This window comes from Salvia hispanica, chromosome 1 (genome assembly GCF_029641045.1).
Source record: "Salvia hispanica isolate PSC_SH4W2 chromosome 1, Shi_PSC_v1, whole genome shotgun sequence".
Lineage (NCBI taxonomy): Eukaryota > Viridiplantae > Streptophyta > Magnoliopsida > Lamiales > Lamiaceae > Salvia > Salvia hispanica.
Window position 1 is genome coordinate 60,903,803 of NC_142692.1, and position 17,645 is coordinate 60,921,447.

Genomic DNA, 17,645 nt, shown 5'->3' on the forward strand with positions numbered 1-17,645 from the left:
CTGCATTTGTGCCAAGCATTCCGCCGCGACTTCATTAACGGCATCGAACAAGGATCGAGTCAAGGCCCGTCTGCAGCCATTCGATGTACTCAAATCGTAGTCGCCGGGATTCATTTTTGAGGAGATGAGAGAGAATAATTGAAGAGATGTGAAATTGGAGTGTGTGAAATGGGTTGGAATTGTGGTGTTTAAATAAGAAAAAAAATTGAAAAAATATCAAAAAAAAAAACGCGTTCGCATCGTCCGTGGCATCGTCCGCGATGCCACAGTGGCGGACGATGCGACGGACGATGAGCATCGTCCGCGCTTCGTCCACGGACGATGGTTAACTCATCGTCCGCGATGCCACAGTGGCGGACGATGCATCGTCCGTCGCATCGTCCGCCCCACTGCGCATGCTCTAAAAACGATGGAAGATGGTGTATGTGTGTTAATTGCAGGTTCAGTAATAAGATCACTATCTAACATAGTCATCAATATCTATTTCTTTATGATTGATGATGGAGATGAATGAACCACTACTCCCTCCGTTTCGCTATAGTTGAGGCGGAACTTTTGGGCACGAAGTTTAAGAAATGAATGTTGGGTGTGTTAAAAAAATAGATAAAAAAAGTAAGAGAGAGGAAAATGTAGAAAGAATAAAGTATAAAGTGAATAAAGTAGAGAGAATAAAGTAAGAGAGAGTAAAGTAAGAAAGAGAAAAAAGTTATCAAATATGAAGAAACTTCCCGAAACGGTAAAATGACTCAACTATGGCGAAACGGATGGAGTACTTTTTTTAAAACCAAATTTAGACTTTATGACTGGATGATTGTGTCTTTTGGTTGACCAACGATCCACCAACTTTTATGAAGTTAATGAACCATGTGCTTAGATCTTTCATAGGGAATTTTGTTGTGATATATTTTGATGATATTCTCTTTATTTCATAAACATTGATGATCATGCATTACATATTAGGGATGTCCTGGTTTTGAGAAAACATCAATTATATGCTAAAATACCTAAGTGCACATTTTGTGGTGAAAAAGTTGTTTTTAATGGGTTTGTTTTCAAATAACATCAAATACTGTTAAATAAAATTCCATTTGTGATTTAGAATTAAGTGAGATTTTGGCTAATTTATAAGAACTCAAAAATGTGATTTTTTGAATTAGTAGAAATGAGAAACAAATAATACTAATATTTATTTATTCATGATTTGGAAAACAATTTACGCACCCACACCAATACAATATCATAAATCACTAAATAAATACAGTATAATATCAACATTCTATCTAAAATTATAGAAGAGGAAATATAAAATTTTAAAAAAAGGAAGAGAAGATCATCTTCTCCACCAATACACCACCTCCTTTCCAATCACACCCTTCGCCCGTTCTTGAAGCCAAATTCTACAGGTAGCACATGATCAAAAAATTATATCAAGTTTCCTCTTTTATCATCCGCCGATTGAAGGATTTAACCGAACGACCTTCAACCGCTGACGTCTGCTGCGACAAAAACGATGGCGACCAAACGGTGCAGATCGGAGTTCAAAGGAGGAAACTTGCTACAACACTTCTTGATCAACCAAAAAAACCATTAAACCAAGCAAATCAAAAACAAATCTGGAGCCGGATCAAGCTCACGAACGACAACCAAAGAAAATTCGAAGAATACTTCTTCCAAGGTAAAAATCGATTTGAAACTACAAAGATTAGAATTGCTAAATTGTTCAAAGTTTCTGAATTTATCTACTTCAACATAAACTTCAAAAATTTAAATTGTTATGATCTGCATGTGTAAATTATAGATTGAAATTGCGAAATCATGAATACACATAACTCAAAAATGAAAACTTAAATAGCAGATTCGAATCCAGAAGTGAGTGAAAGCAAAGGACCAAATATCAAATTTTTGAAAGACAAGCCTTTAAATTTTAATGTTTATTAGAAATTTAATTTGGGTAAAGGTGGTAACCGTCATGTATTCCACAAGTACATTTAGGGAACAACACATCATGAAAGGATTGCTAAAGATTAAATACAATATCCAAACAAAATGGATAATGTAAGGTATAGATGGCTTACCTCATTGATTATTTGAGCTTTCATAAAGAATATAACTCTTCCTTTATAGTAGAAGATCTCTTAGTTTCTTCATTTGCTTAAATTGAAAATATATATCTGCAAAATGAGAAGAAAATTGCTTAGTTGGTTGTAGAATTAAAAACATAGTGTTCTAAAAGTGCAGGTCAATCAATTTACATATTCTTGTCTGACTATAGTATGAGAGTATGGTTTCATCTAAATAGAATACATCTTGCATATAATTTTTCTTAAAATATGATGGTATGATAAGATTTTGTTGGTTTATTATGCTTTGTGTTCATTTAGTGGATTAAGAGATGTTCAGATTAGAATGAGTGTTAAAGCTTAAATTCTTGTTGATTTCATGTGCCTCAATACTAATGTGCCTGGACTAAGAAACTAAAAAAAAGCAAACCTCAAAACAAAAACAAAGACTTAAAAAATCATTCATTAAACCGAACAATATGGAGACTTTTGATATTTCATAACTTTGATTAACACTTGCTAGAAAAACCATTCATTAAAGACCAAAATAAGTTAAGGTATTAGTTTTATCTGACCAACGTCAAGTTCATTATTATATACGTAAAACCATTATAAGCCATATATTTAGCTAAGTCATACCCTTACACCAACATTTGAGAAGCCTCTGCTTTAATTGAGCATTTTTTGTAACATGTATAATGCCAACATTTGAAAAAAATTAGAAAAACTTAATACACAGTCAGCTTCTCATTTCCCACCAAAAAGGATAAAATTGTCTTTTCACCAAACTAACACTTTAAATTAGTAAGATAAAGGTAAAATCCGCTTCTTGATTCATTTTAAACGATTTGTAATTGACTTAGATTTCAGATATGTTCTCATAAAACACTCATTGTTTTCTACACGATAGCAGATCTGTTCTCATCTGTACAATAGCAGATATGAGGCAACAAAATGAAGGGAAACGGGGCCGATGAAAGCGGTGGAATGTTATATGGGTTTGTAAACTAACAGACGGACGTAAACTGCAAAAGGTAACTTAAATCCTTTTCCCAACCATAGATCAATGATTTTTCTACATCAAACTTTCACATATTTGAGGAAAAATTCAAAAGCATTCATACTTACAACCCCTGACTCAAAACTTCACAGACATAAATCAATTGTTTTTTCAGAGCATGTTTAAAAATTAAACATAGCAGGCTTCAAAGATTGTAAATAATCATATCTGTGTCAAATTCTAATCAAAATAGAGAACTTATTGCAATATTTTCTATGTTTGATCCACACTAATAAGATTATTGATTCTTTACACGTGACAAAATGAGCGAACAAAATTTCCAAAATAAGAGGAAGAAAATACAAAAGGTAAATAGAGACAAAAAGATTAACATAGAGATTGCAATAGTGCAGATGAGTGATTCATCCATGAGAGTCTCTTCAAGTCTACACTTGAAGATAGAAGAAGTGCAGAAAACGTTGCACATTAAAAGGTAACACATCCAAAGATATTTCACAAATCCTGTGCAGTAACTATCTTAATGCCCTTTCTATATCAGATTACATAATAAATAGGTGATATTTATCAATTTGGATTTCAAAGTTAATTAGTCGAAAAGAACAAGACGAAACTTCTCAATCAAATTCCTTGGAAATGTTGCTTGAATTCTCACACTCTGAAATGTTAGATAAAGTAGGTGCATTAAAACATGGCAGATTTCCAGATTTATAGAAACAGATAGATAGATACTAAATTGTACGTCTCGATCATGAAGCACACAATCTAAGCTAATGATTTCCTCCTTATTCCCAGGCACTGCAACATCAAAGACACTGATGCAACGCACTCTATCACAGAAGAAGTAATCGAAGGGTGCAAATTATCAATCAAGGTGCAACACTGAGGCATTGTTGAGTTCTTTTAATATCTCTTTCAACATAAACAAATTCAAAGATTAAACAACAACTAAAACAATGTTGCAGATTGCAGAGAAGTAGAAGGAATGAGATGAAGAAAATTGATCAAAGGGGTACAGAGGGATGGAATAAGATATGGAAAAGCAATTGAAAGAAGGTTACCAATGAGTTTGATGATTTCGATTCAGAGAGGAAGTAAGTGATAGTGAGAGTGTTAATATAGGGGGGTATTTATAGGATTCCCATCTTTAGCATGCTGGTTAGAAAGATGCATCTTCCCCATAAAAACATAACATTGGAACCTGCTGAAAAGATGAAGCACGGGTGTTAACTCAATTTCTCTCTCTCTTGGAACCTGCTGGAAATATGAATCTCTCTCTCTTAATTACTAACATATCAACAATTTTTTTTTGCAGATATAAATTGCATAATGTTTCCAAGGTAAGATGATACTACTAATATTTAGTGGGTTGTACCCTTTTCTCCAAATTACTATACAAAGTGGATTTCTTATTTGTTCTGCAAAAATCTTTATCTTATGCTTGTTTTATTTAGAAAAAAGTGTGACAGCCTATCAAATGTTTGCATTGCCAAATGAAAATTTACGTGGGCTGATAACTGAATTAGGGGATATTCATTATTTTTGGTAGATATAATATGTCATACATACTGAATGAATATTTTACTTAATTCAAATAAGCTTATATTTTATAGGTTGTCACACTTTTTTCTAGGCTTGTTTGTAGATTCTTTATGCTTAGTCATGAAAGTAATTTTAAATATAATTACTAATATATCAATAATTATTTTCAGGGATAAAGAGCATTGGAAATTGATTAATGGATCAGCAGCTTTGAAAGAATAAAATAGATATACATGTTGTAATAGAGTAAATTTCTTTAGTAAAGACCGCAAACCTAACAAATATAGGCTCCCTCTCCCATAAATTATGTTTTGATACATACAAAAAATTATTAATTAGCAGGAGTGGTTTTTTAGTATTTAACTAGTATCACGCCGTCTGTACTATGCACAGATTAATATATTTTTAAAATAATAATTTTAAATTTTAAATTAATTAAACAAAATTAGAATCAATATTAACAATGAACAATATAAGTAACAACTTTAGTTATATGAGAATCAAAATCCTATACAAATCAACATTGCAGCATAATAAATTCGAGACGAATCACATAATATATTGTTTAAACATTAAATCATGGAGTAGGAAGACAAAAATCTATCACAATAAAGAATTAAACTCATCATTTTTAAAACTTCTTTATACACTATATTAACTTTAAAATTAAAATCAACCTCATCATTATAAACTAAAACCTTCAATTTTCACACTCTTCAACAAAACTCATAGGTAAAATAACTCGTTTGTCATCTTTAAAGTTTGTCATCTATAAGTTGTCCGCCCCACTTAAAACTACAATAAAATAAGGAAAAAATCTACAATTGCATATTTATTTGACAGTACGTACTCCAATGGATCCACAAATCAAGTAAAAAAAAATCTACAACCAGCAGATTTCAGACCTCAATTCCTTAGCACGTTGGTAGTTGGGACACCAACGTCAACGATGATGACGACCCCATCTGTCTTACTGAAGTCGTGAGTTCGCATAAAATATACCTATAACAACAAAAATAAAATATTATCAATATTTCTCAATTGATTTATTGGGGCTGAATTTGGAGGGAAAGCAATTGTTATTTATTTATTCATTAATGGAGTTGGATTTGAAGTAAATGGTAAAGAAAATGAAGAAGACGTGAGAATGCTGACCAGATTTATTTATTTAGCTTTTAATCTAACGTTTATAACCTCCCACTCACTCCATATAGACTTTTATAATTCAACATTTTTAATTTAATATAATTTTTTAAATTAAATAGCAAATAAATTCTCTAAAACTCCTCCAAAACTCTCCTTTTATATATTGTATAGATTAGCTGCCTCCTCTATCTCTCTCTCTTGTCTCGGTCTCTCCCCCTCTAATATCTCCAAATTGAGCCAGCTGGATTTACCAAAAGTACCCTCTCACATACTGCAATTTTTCTACGTTCGCGCATATAAGATTCTACAAAAATTACTCAGATACATAGTATAATTTTCTCTTCCATCGTTGCAACTCTTTTTAATATTGTTGGAATGTGTCCGGTCAAAGAACTTTGACCAATAATAACTTTGGCGAGTTATTTAATTTTGTTTAATTAAATGACATAGCGTCGATCTACGTTCGGATTATATGATCATAGTATATTCATTTTCTCAAATCCGATTATTGGTGAGTGAGAAATAATGAATTAAAGTTGGGCACAAATGCGAGCTAATTTAATAAGCTATGAGATTAGTTAAGAGAGTTAATTATCTCATATTGGATGTGACAACCTTATTAAACTAGTACTCCCTCCGTCCCGCTTAAGATGAAACATTTTCCTTTTAAGTTTGTTCCAACTAAGATGACACATTTCTTTTTTTGGAAACTTTCTCTCTCCAATAAATACATACAACCACTTTTTCTCACTCCTATTAAATATATTCATCTTTCTCTCTCTATTTTAATACTTACACCCATTTTTTCTCTTTCTAATTAAACACTTTAACCAATAACTCCTAAAATCTTGTGCCGCCAAGAAATGTATCATCTTAACCGGGACGGAGGGAGTAGTATTTAATAAGAAGAATTATTACGTGTAATAATTATAGTGGACTAAGATGGGTTATGTGGCCTACACCCACACCGCCGTCGCCCGCCCTGCCTTGGCCGCGAGCCTCGAGTGCTCGTGTTCGTGTCCTTGGATCTTGGCAATTGGTCTTTGGATGGTATTTGGGCCGGGTGCTCGAACTTGACCTGAGGCTAGTCTAATTCTTTTTAGACCATCAATGTTTCCACGTCAGCGAGCTAAATGGGATGACACCTCGTCAGTATGACGCAGCGAAACCAACGTGACTGACATGTGATAAAGTCCACGTCGTGAACGAACCTACACGCGCAGCTTGTCCGGATACGTCCGTCTAGGATCAACATCTCCAGCTCTTGTAACGCCCGTCGGTTACAGCCTTCCAATGATGACAACCATCAAGGCTATGTTGACCCCTACAGTGGACTCAACCTATAAATAGGCTAGCCACTCCATGCATATCGCACACCAATTCACAAACATACACAACAGCATAAGCTCTCTCCCTCTCATGCATTGTCTTTCTGCCGAAGTTCTGCCCTCACCTCCATCCAGTTCGCCGGAGCTTTGCTTATAGCAGTGCTGCTTTATCAAAGACGAAATTTGTTTTATCTTTCGGGATGACACACCAATCTGAGAGCACTACCTAGGCGTATCTCGTCTTGCAAAAAGAGGCCTCCTCGACTCGGCTTATTTCCACTTTTAAGGTTTATTGTTTCGTTTTTTGTTATTATAATTTCGTTTCGGTTTTCATTATGTATTTCTTCTTTTGAGTTGTATTACGCCCAATTTATCTCTTGTAATCGAGAAACCAACAAATATCAGATCAATTTCGAAGAAGAAAGAACAATTAACGAAAACTTTATTAATAATCCTATTATTGAATAATCAGTTAGTGCAATTTTTTGTTTGCTATAATCATATTTGAAAATTGAAGTAAACTCCTTACAACTTACGATAAAAAAAGATATCATATTAGCAGTTTCGGGTTAAAAAATCTAAATTTTATTACCAGATGTCTGATTAAATCGACTATGTTAACTGTAGTAAAATTACATGGAGGGAATTTTTTTTTAGTCCACGAACTTTGTCAAGGTATAAGTTTTGATCTGTAACATTTGAAAATCTTTTATGAGATCCATAAACTTCGATTTAATATCATTTGATCTACTTTTTATTGTTTCAAACCTTTTTTGACGAAAATACCCTTAAAACCATAAAGGATATTTTAGTTTATTTACTATATCTTCTTCATTAAAATATTAAAAGAACATTCTTTTTGGTCCGTGAACTTTGCGAAAATATCATTTTATTTGTTTGATCTTTAATTCCTTGAGAAAGTGGGCTTTCTATGGTAAAATTGTTCTCGGAGAGATCAAGGTAATATAGCGAGGTTGTTGTTTCCGATGATCAGTGGGATTCCATCGCAGAATCTGTTGTTGTTCAGGTTTAAAACAGAAAGATTTAGAAGTTTTTGAATTGAATCTGGAATAAAGCCATCAAGATTGTTCTTCTCAAGATTCATCATCTTTTAAGACGACAAACTGTCAATTTCATCAATGCTTCCTTCAAATTTGTTGTGATTCAAATCCAACTCCTCGAGAAAAACTAATACCGTTAAAGAATTGAAGATTTTCCAGAAAGAGAATTGTGATCAAGAGGTAAGGATTTAATCTTAGCAGCAGAGCTTCGTGAATCATGGAGAGAGGAAGTGAGATTATTGTGTTGAAGAGTGAGAGATGATGAGTGAGAAATGCTTACAGGATCGAACAGAGAAGGAATTAAAACTGGGACCTAAAATGATACTCCCTCCGTCCACGAATAAGAGTCCCATGTTTTCATTTTGGTCCGTCCACGAATAAGAGTCTCGGTTCATAATTACCATAAATGGTAAAGAGACTCCGCATTCCACTAACTCATTCCACTCACATATCATTTAAAACTAATATATACAAGTGGAACCCATATTCCACTAACTTTCTTCCACCCACTTTTCTTAACATTTCTTAAAACTCGCGCCATTTAGAAATGAGACTCTTAATCGTGGACAGAGGGAGTATTTTGGTAAAGTTCGTGAACCGAAAAGATGTGCTGCCAATATTTTAATAAAAATAGAATAAATAGACAGAGTTGCCCTTTATGGCCTTAAGGTTATTTTCACCCAAATTTTTTTTTAAATAGTGAAAGTAGCTCAAATGATATTAAATCGTTGTTCATGTACCTCAGAATATATTTTCAAACGTTACGGACCAAAATTGATACCTTGACAAAGTTCGCATACCAAATTAGGGACACTTTCCTTTTAGCCCGTCTCATACATATGGCATTTCCATTCATGGAAATTTGTCCCCAACTCATTACCCATATATATCAATTTATTTACAACAGTATAAGGCCCACCATTAATTACTAATAATAACAAGGGTCTCACTATCTACTACTCCCTCCGTCCCGCTTAAGATGACATGTTTTCCTTTTTAGTTTGTCCCAATTAAGATGACACATTTCCTTTTTTGGTAACTTTCTCTTTCCAATTAATACACTCAACCACTTTTTCTCACTCCTATTAAAATATCCATCTTTCTTTATCTCTCTACTTTAATACTTACACCCACCTTCTCTCTCTCCAATTAAACACTTTAACCAATAACTCCTAAAACCCCGTGCCGGCTAAGCAATGTGTCATCTTAGCCGGGACGGAGGGAGTGCAATCATTCTTCTCATCTCTCTTGCTTTACCAACTAGGCATGAATCTTCATGCCGTCCCAAATATTATTATTTTTATACTCCTTCCGTTCCATAGTAGTGGATGTGTTTCTTTCGGCACGTGATTTAAGAAAAAATATGCTAAGTAAGTTAAGTTAAAAAAGAATAAAGTAGGAAATGAAAAAAGATAGAGAGGTGAAAAGAGAATAAAGTAAGAAAGAGTGAAGTAGATGAGAAAAAAGTGTTGATTTTTACTTAAAAAGAAATGACTACACTATTTTGAAACGAATCAAAATGGCAAAATGACTTCACTGTACTATAGAACGGTGGGTGGGTTTGGCACGTGATTTAAGAAAAATTATGCTAAGTAAGTTAAGTAAAAAAAGAATAAAGTAGGAAATGAAAAAAATAGAGAGATGAAAAGAGAATAAAGTAAGAAAGAGTGAAATAGATGAGAAAAAAGTGTTGATTTTTACTTAAAAAGAAATGACTACACTATTTTGAAACGAATCAAAATGGCAAAATGACTTCACTGTACTATAGAATGGTGGGTGGGTTCGGCACGTGATTTAAGAAAAATTATGCTAAGTAAGTTAAGTAAAAAAAGAATAAAGTAGGAAATGAAAAAAATAGAAAGATGAAAAAAGAATAAAGTAAGAAATAGTGAAATAGATGAGAAAAAAGTGTTGATTTTTATTTAAAAAGAAATGACTACACTATTTTGAAACGAATCAAAATGGCAAAATGACTTCAATGTGCTGGGGGCGGTAGAGAGGAGACATATAGAGAGAGAAGGGGAGGTTGGTCTCCCCAGAGCCAAAGCCCAGCCCAAAGCCTTTGTTTGATTTTTTGCAGTGAGAATTCAAAGGATTTTTCGCAACAAGATGGCCAAGAATTCAACTGAAGTTACTCTTCACACACAACATACAGGTGAAGAAAGCAAAATAAAGAGAAAGAAAGAATTGAAGAAAAACACATACGAGCTAATAGAGTTATTCTCTCTACTCATCCAATAAAAAGGTAAGCTCTCTCTCCCTCTCTCTGATCTCTCTGATGATATCTGTTGTTTTCAATTGTTATTACTATTTGGCTTTATTGTGAGCTGTGATGTTTTAGGCAGTGGTGACAATTTTCATCCCTTTTTTTTCTTGGACTGTTTGATAGATCTAATTTTGATGGGAGGGGAACCAATGCAAGATTGAAAGCTTTTTGTTTTGCTTTATGCAAATTTGGGAAGTGGATATTGGCTGATCTGATTTTTCAGATCTAATCTACAATGGTTTACGGGTTTCTGCAATTGATCAAAGATCGAATCTTTATGATGTTCTTCAACCCGGGCTGTTTTCATTTCGAGTTATTATTCTGTTTCATTATGGATTAAAATTCAGAATTGAATATTTATGGTGTTCTTCAATCTGGGCCTTTTTCATTCTTGAGTAATTTTTCTGTTTCATTATGCATTTAGATAGTTATGTTGTTGCTTTATAAGAAAAGATCAGTTTTCTCTTCGTGTGTGTGGAATTGAGTAGCTTTTCTTAGGATTGTTATTGAATATGGTTTATTGAAGAACAGTTATATTCCCTCCTGAGTCATCCCGTTTCTTGAACAATACTATTTGTCGAAAATTGAATTTAGGAATTTGAAGAGATGAATGGAACAGAATTATGGCAAATGTTTCTTCTTAGATTTTTGTATGTAATTAATTGATCTCTCTGTATAAATTGGATTCTTGATTCAATTTCTGATCAGGGATGTATTGTTTCTGATTTTTTGACAGTGGAGTGTTTTTTAGTCTAAGAAAAGAAAGAAAGGAAAAAAGGAAGAGTGGATTTGCATCATCTTAGTGAGGAAATTGCTACTCCTTTTGGGGGTTTGCATCTAAAGATATGCTGGAAGACCGGGCTTGTTGGGTGTCGAGGGACTATTCACGTAGTTGTGAGCGAAAAGGCAGGTGGCCTTACGTGAATTTGGGGTTGGAGAATGCCGGTATTCTGCAGATGAAGCGGCCATTAGAGGGTATAAATAGAGGTGAAGATATTGAAATTTGTGTCAGAAAGGTGCCTAAGCGACCCGTTGATCAAATGGATACCGTTTCTCCAATCGGTGGCATAGTAAATGCGGCCTTGGCCCAATCCGCCATGCAGTCTAGGAGTAGGCGGCACGCGGGTGAAAATTCTAATACGACTTCGTTAATTGGTGGCATTGGTTGCGACCTCTCCATTAGTTGTCTGATCAAGTGCTCTAGAGCTGATTATGGGGCGATTGCATCCTTGAATCGGAGCTTCCAGTCTCTTATTAGGACCGGGGAGCTGTACAGATTGAGACGGCAAAATAAGGTGGCCGAGCATTGGGTCTACCTGTCGTGCCAACTGTTGGAATGGGAGGCGTTCGACCCTAGCCGTCGCAGGTGGATGCGCTTGCCAAGAATGAACCCTGACGATTGTTTCGTGTTTGCAGATAAGGAATCCCTCGCGGTTGGAACTGAGCTTCTTGTTTTTGGTAGGGATCTCATGTCCCACGTGATTTACCGTTACAGCTTGCTAACCAACACATGGACTAAGGGGATGAGGATGAATGCGCCCCGGTGTTTGTTCGGGTCTGCAAGCCTCGGGGAGATCGCCATCTTGGCCGGCGGTTGTGACTTAAACGGCAGCATTCTTAGCTCGGTAGAGCTCTACAACTCCGAGTCGGGGACATGGACGACACTCCCGAGCATGAAAAAATCAAGGAAGATGTGCTCCGCCGTGTTCCTCGACGGGAAATTTTACGTCGTCGGAGGGATTGGAGGGGCCGACAACGTGCTTCTCACGTGCGGAGAGGAGTACAACTTGGATACTCAAACTTGGACTGAAATACCTAACATGTCCCCGGTGCGTACTGGTGCAGCACGGGACAACGAGCCACCTGCTACATCCGAGGCACCCCCGTTGATCGCTGTCGTAAATAATCAGCTATACGCTGCGGACTATGCGGATATGGAGATTCGGAGCTACGAGAAAGATAACAGGGTGTGGGTGATGGTAGGGAGGTTGCCCGAACGCGCTGATTCAATGTACGGCTGGGGTTTGGCGTTTAGGGCATGCGGTGATCGGCTCATGGTTATTGGGGGGCCTCGTAATGCCGGTGAAGGATTCATCGAGGTCAATTCGTGGGTCCCGAGCGAAGGTCCGCCGCAGTGGCATTTGCTTGATAGAAAGAGGTCTGGCAATTTTGTGTATAATTGTGCTGTGATGGGCTGCTGATTGGTTACAACAAACTCCTACCGGTTCCTGCAGAACGGCATTGCATCCATGGCTAATGGGGTAATTTATCAAAAAGTTTAAATTTTTATCTTTTTTTATTTTTTTATGTTGAATGGGGAGAGATTGAATTGAATTGAATGTTTTCCTTGAATAGTCCTTGATTACAGTTTTTCTTCATCGTTTTTTCCATTTTGTTAGAATTTTTTCCTTTGTATGATCTTCTCCCATCAAATAACATGACTGTTCATACTAGGTTTCACATATATCAAAAGAGAACGGAAACAATATGTGCTAGATTTTTCTATATGTCTTCCTATGTCTATTCTTGTAGCTATATAGAAGTTCTCTGCGATTCTCTCTTTTTTTCTCTTCTCGTGTTTGATCGAACTTTTCCATTTTGGACAGCATCATCGAATAACTTGTCTCGAATTTGCTTTTACCTATCCTATTTCTATATGTGAGACATCTATGTGATCAAATGCTGGTACATTGTTACAATTGGTGATATTTTGGATACTTCCTTCTTGGTATGATGGAATGGAATGAAGGCAGGAATGACAATTTCTTGGCATTTTCATTCCATTCCCTGGTTCATTCCATTATACCTAGCAAATGAATAAAATGGAATTAGGAAACATTGTTCCATTCCACCATTCCGTTCCATCATACCAAGAAGGGCATTAGAGGGGTAGGGCTAGATTTGCGATGACCATGGACACAATTTGGGAAGTAGCTATGCTTATGACCCCCTAAAGGAGCAATGTTTCCAAATGTGATTAACTGGTTAAAGATTTAAGGGTGTTTCATACTTTGCCTTTGGACCTTTATTTTGTTTTGCTTTTCATGATGAATGCATTGTTGCTATATATGTTCAGACACTCGTTCCTTGAGGTTTTGACATGTTCTTGCAATCGTGTTGTGCATCTTTTTTATTGTGTTTCATGGAAAGATACCCATTGGATTCAAGTTGGGGATTGTGGTTTGTTGGTGATGTCTTAACTGCAGAAATGATACTCTCTCCGTCCCACTGTAAGTGAGATTTCTTTTGGACACGGGCATTAAGAAAATGAAATATATTGAGTTAAAATGGAGAGAGTAAAGTATGAGAGAGGAAAAAGTAAGAGAGATAAAGAGAAAGTAAGAGACATGGAATAAAGTAAGAGATAGTTGAAATTTTGTTTTTAGCTAAAAAATAAATTGATCACTTGTGGTGGGACAACTCAAAATAGAATGTTGATCACTTGTGGTTGGACGGAGGGAGTATATTTTTTAAAAAAAAACTATAATTAGCATGCATTACAGTTGCAGGTGGTGGAGTATAATCACCTATTGAGGGCAAGGCTATGACATATATATGAAATATTTCCATCTTTATTTTAGATAGAATATAGCAGCATATTTTAGGGATAAGATTCATGAAAACTGGAGTATGCATTTGGATTCTGTGTTTATCTTAGTTTTGGCATTGGATTGTTGGTTTTGTAGGCTTATCTCTAAGCAACAATGTTCTTATATCTAAACATGACATGTGATGTTTCCCTTGTTATATGTTTGTAACTGTTGGAAAGAAATCATGGAATTAAGGTGATTGATTGAAATCATGGAAGTATAAATGGATATTTTCTGTTTTTTAGTGTGAGAAGGGCCTGCTTTTGTTATAGATTAAGTGTATTTATTGTTGATTAAGACATCCACTATCAAAATAATGAAGAAAGTACCAGAGAAGTGTAGTATTAATACTAAACTTAATACAATTAATTGGAGGTTAAACTATATATACAATGAATGAATACAATATAAAATTTGTCTTTGGGTCAATCTAATAATATGTATCCTGTTTTAAACAGTGTGCAGATATTTGCATCAATCATTTGTGGAGAAGAGAGATGGCGTGAATAAGAAGAAAACTTCATTTATGTATAGTAATTAGTATATATGTATTGTGTGTTATGAAATCATTTAATTCATAATTAGTGCGGAAGAATGGTGGGTGAAGTAATAGAAAGGAAACTCTACGATTCAACATCAAAGGGGGATGTAACAACACTTGTACACCTACTTCAAGAAGATCCATATCTTGTTCACGGAGTCTCATTTCCTTGTTCAAGAAATCTTCTACACATAGCGGCAATGCATGGACAAACAGCTATTGTTGATGAAGTGTTGAAGCTTAATCCGAGGTTAGCGCAGATTTCAGACACCCAAAAGTCGTCGCCTCTTCACATTGCAGCAGAAGAAGGGCACATCGAGATATGCCAAAAGTTGTTATCAGTATCCCCCGAGGCTTGCTGGTGGCGAGACTGTCATGATATGAACCCTCTTCATGTTACAGTCATGAAAGGCCATGTTGAGATCGTACTTCTTCTTCTTCAAGTGTCTATTTCTCCTGCGATGGAGAAGCTGCGTTGGGGAGAGACCGTGTTACACTTGTGTGTAAAACACGGCCAGCATACAGTGTTGAAGGTTTTGGTGGAGAGGCTGGGAACGGAGCTTGTGTATGCAGCTGATGAGAATGGGGAGACAATAGTGCATTTTGCTGTGAGGTGCAATCAACTTGAGGTAAGCACCAACTCCATCTTATGTGAGGTGCAATCAACTTGAGGTAAGCACCAACTCCATCTTATGATCTTATCCCCTCCGGTCCTCATTAAATGTCCAATATTTTTTTATTTGGATGATCCTCAATAAATGTTCCATTCACTTTTACAATTTTGGTAGTGGACCTTGCATCCCACTAATTCATTCTCTCACATTTTATTATAAACTAAATAAAAGTAGGATATTCAAATTATACTAACTTTTTTCACTCACTTTTACTAACAAATTAGGTCAAATAATTTTTTAAAACTCACGCCAGTCAAATATGAGACATTTAATGGGGACAATAAGAAGTATATCTCTCTTCATTGTTTGAATTAGTTTGATTTAGTCCAATATGATCAAATTAAATCACACACTTTACTATATTTGGTGGAAAGCAAAAATATAGAGAAGCGAACACCTAACTCCATGGCCAAAACACCAATAGAAATCTTGGATGAGAGCCCTCCGGACACAACTAGCAACTATTTGGAATTTAGAAGAATCTTGTCATGTATGTCAGGATGACGACCATCAATTACCAATATCCTCTCTCGTCTCTCACTTCCCATGTTGACCGAATCGACAATGGTGGTGGTTGTCCTGATAGCAACAATGGCACCGCCAACCCACTCGGGGGCGTGTGGCAGGATGACACGCCACAAAACAAGGCTGGTGATGAAGGAACTGGCAGCGGAAGCGTTCGATCATGATTTAATAATTAATCGAACAAATAAATCACATAATAATCAGATCTATTTAGCAGATTATTTAAACAAATTCTATTAGCGTAATTCTCACGTGTATCATGCTCATAACTTGAATTGATCATGTTTTAAGTATAATTGAAACCTAAAACATGCTTTTCTATACGGAGCAGAAATAATACCTTATTAATTCTCCAAAGAATTGACGATGGCTAGCGACTTCTCCACGCGACGCTTTGAATACTAGACCACGGATCTTCTCTTTGGTTCCCCAACTGTACTCCAATATCAGTATGGGCTGATCTCACCGGAATACTATGACTTAAATAAAAGAGACAGAACAAATCCTACTCCTAAAAGGAGAAAATTTCGAGCTCCTCAAGGACAGAGGGGGACGAAAATTTGAGTAATAAAAAAAATATTTTCTATCTCCTTTATTCTCCTATTTATATTAAGTTCCTTTTGGGTCCAGACAGTGAACTATGGAAGGTTTTGGATATGGGCTCACCCAATTTACTTTATACTAATTAAATAGAACCCACAATTTAATATAAGCTTTAATTGGAATATTACGAGCAACCACTGCATAAGTAATATTGAACTCTCCCCATCCAAATCCGAAATTATAAATAATCCGGGTTTCCGTTTTAACTTTCATTTCCCGCGCTTAAGATAAAAATGTCCATTAATTAATTAATGTCTGCTATTGACTTAATTAATTAACTTCCTATTAATTCCAAGAGTGGACTTAGCATGAAACGTTTATTTATTATTCTTAGAGTAATCAAACTCCAACTAGCTAGGTTCCGAATAATAAAACCTTGTTTCGCGCTCCTCTTGAGGACATTATCAAACGAGACTCACCTCACGCACGATTCAATATAATAGCAATCCTAGCACCGCTAGATATTAATCACCACTACCCAATATATCAGGATTATTGGGTTACAAAAAACCCGCACCATTTGATAAATCAAAGTAATGCATAATTAATATCGTATGCTCAATGCTAACCTACATTGATTAAGAAACAAATATTTATCAAGACCTCATCTTTCAGTAGATAGCACAAAGACACGTCTTGTTGTTAGATCCGTTCAGTGCTTTGCCACACCAATGTCATCTTATTTCAGTAAGGCTTAGAAATATGTGGACTGACATTGCAACCTTTCACGATGGATAGTCTAATTCCATCTAGGTCGTGAAATTCTTCTTTTTCTTTGTTTAGGACTGACCGTGTTACCTTAAAGTGGACGTCGCCCACAACCGGTCTATTAAAACAAAGACTTAGACTTTGTTAAGTTAACTTATACATTTAAACATGCAATTAACATCCATTAAATGTAAAACATAACAACATTATGACAAAAATAATTTGTTTTATTCCTTGGAAAATAAAATAAGAGTCTTACAATATTCAATCACTCGAAACGTAATTTCTAGTATACAAACTCTAACAGGTGATGTCGTAAAGGCTTATACTCGTCCCAATGAATTCCGTAGATTGATAACATATAACACCATAGCATTCGTGTCATCCCTAGGCACAATCATCTCCATCGTCGTTGGATTGCCATTACTAAACAGTTTTTGTTTGGCTATGACCTTGTGTGCTGCGGGTTTTTCGATTATTTACCTGCAGATTAGTTTTGAAACATCCAAATGGCTGATCAATCCAAATACAGAAGGCGAAACAATCGACTTCACAACTTTGACAGTGTTCACTGTGATCAGTG

At 35.5% G+C, this 17,645-nt stretch overlaps 1 long non-coding RNA gene and 1 pseudogene across 4 annotated transcripts; both read left to right on the forward strand.

Annotated features, from left to right (window-relative positions):
* Positions 1-1,310: 1,310 nt before the first annotated feature.
* Positions 1,311-4,959, forward strand: LOC125185343 (uncharacterized). Of its 2 annotated transcripts, XR_007170109.2 has the most exons (6): positions 1,311-1,675; positions 2,974-3,094; positions 3,474-3,553; positions 3,874-3,952; positions 4,044-4,418; positions 4,791-4,959. It is a non-coding gene; the product is annotated as an uncharacterized LOC125185343 (long non-coding RNA). The 2 variants fall into 2 exon arrangements; XR_016134895.1 differs by lacking the exon at positions 3,474-3,553.
* Positions 4,960-10,144: 5,185 nt separating this feature from the next.
* LOC125223027 (F-box/kelch-repeat protein SKIP11 pseudogene) lies at positions 10,145-15,331 on the forward strand (annotated as a pseudogene). Of its 2 annotated transcripts, XR_007176656.2 has the most exons (3): positions 10,145-10,400; positions 11,158-12,682; positions 14,470-15,331. The product of XR_007176656.2 is annotated as an F-box/kelch-repeat protein SKIP11 pseudogene, transcript variant X1 (transcript). The 2 variants fall into 2 exon arrangements; XR_016136990.1 differs by lacking the exon at positions 14,470-15,331 and having other exon boundaries at positions 11,158-12,926.
* Positions 15,332-17,645: the final 2,314 nt, after the last annotated feature.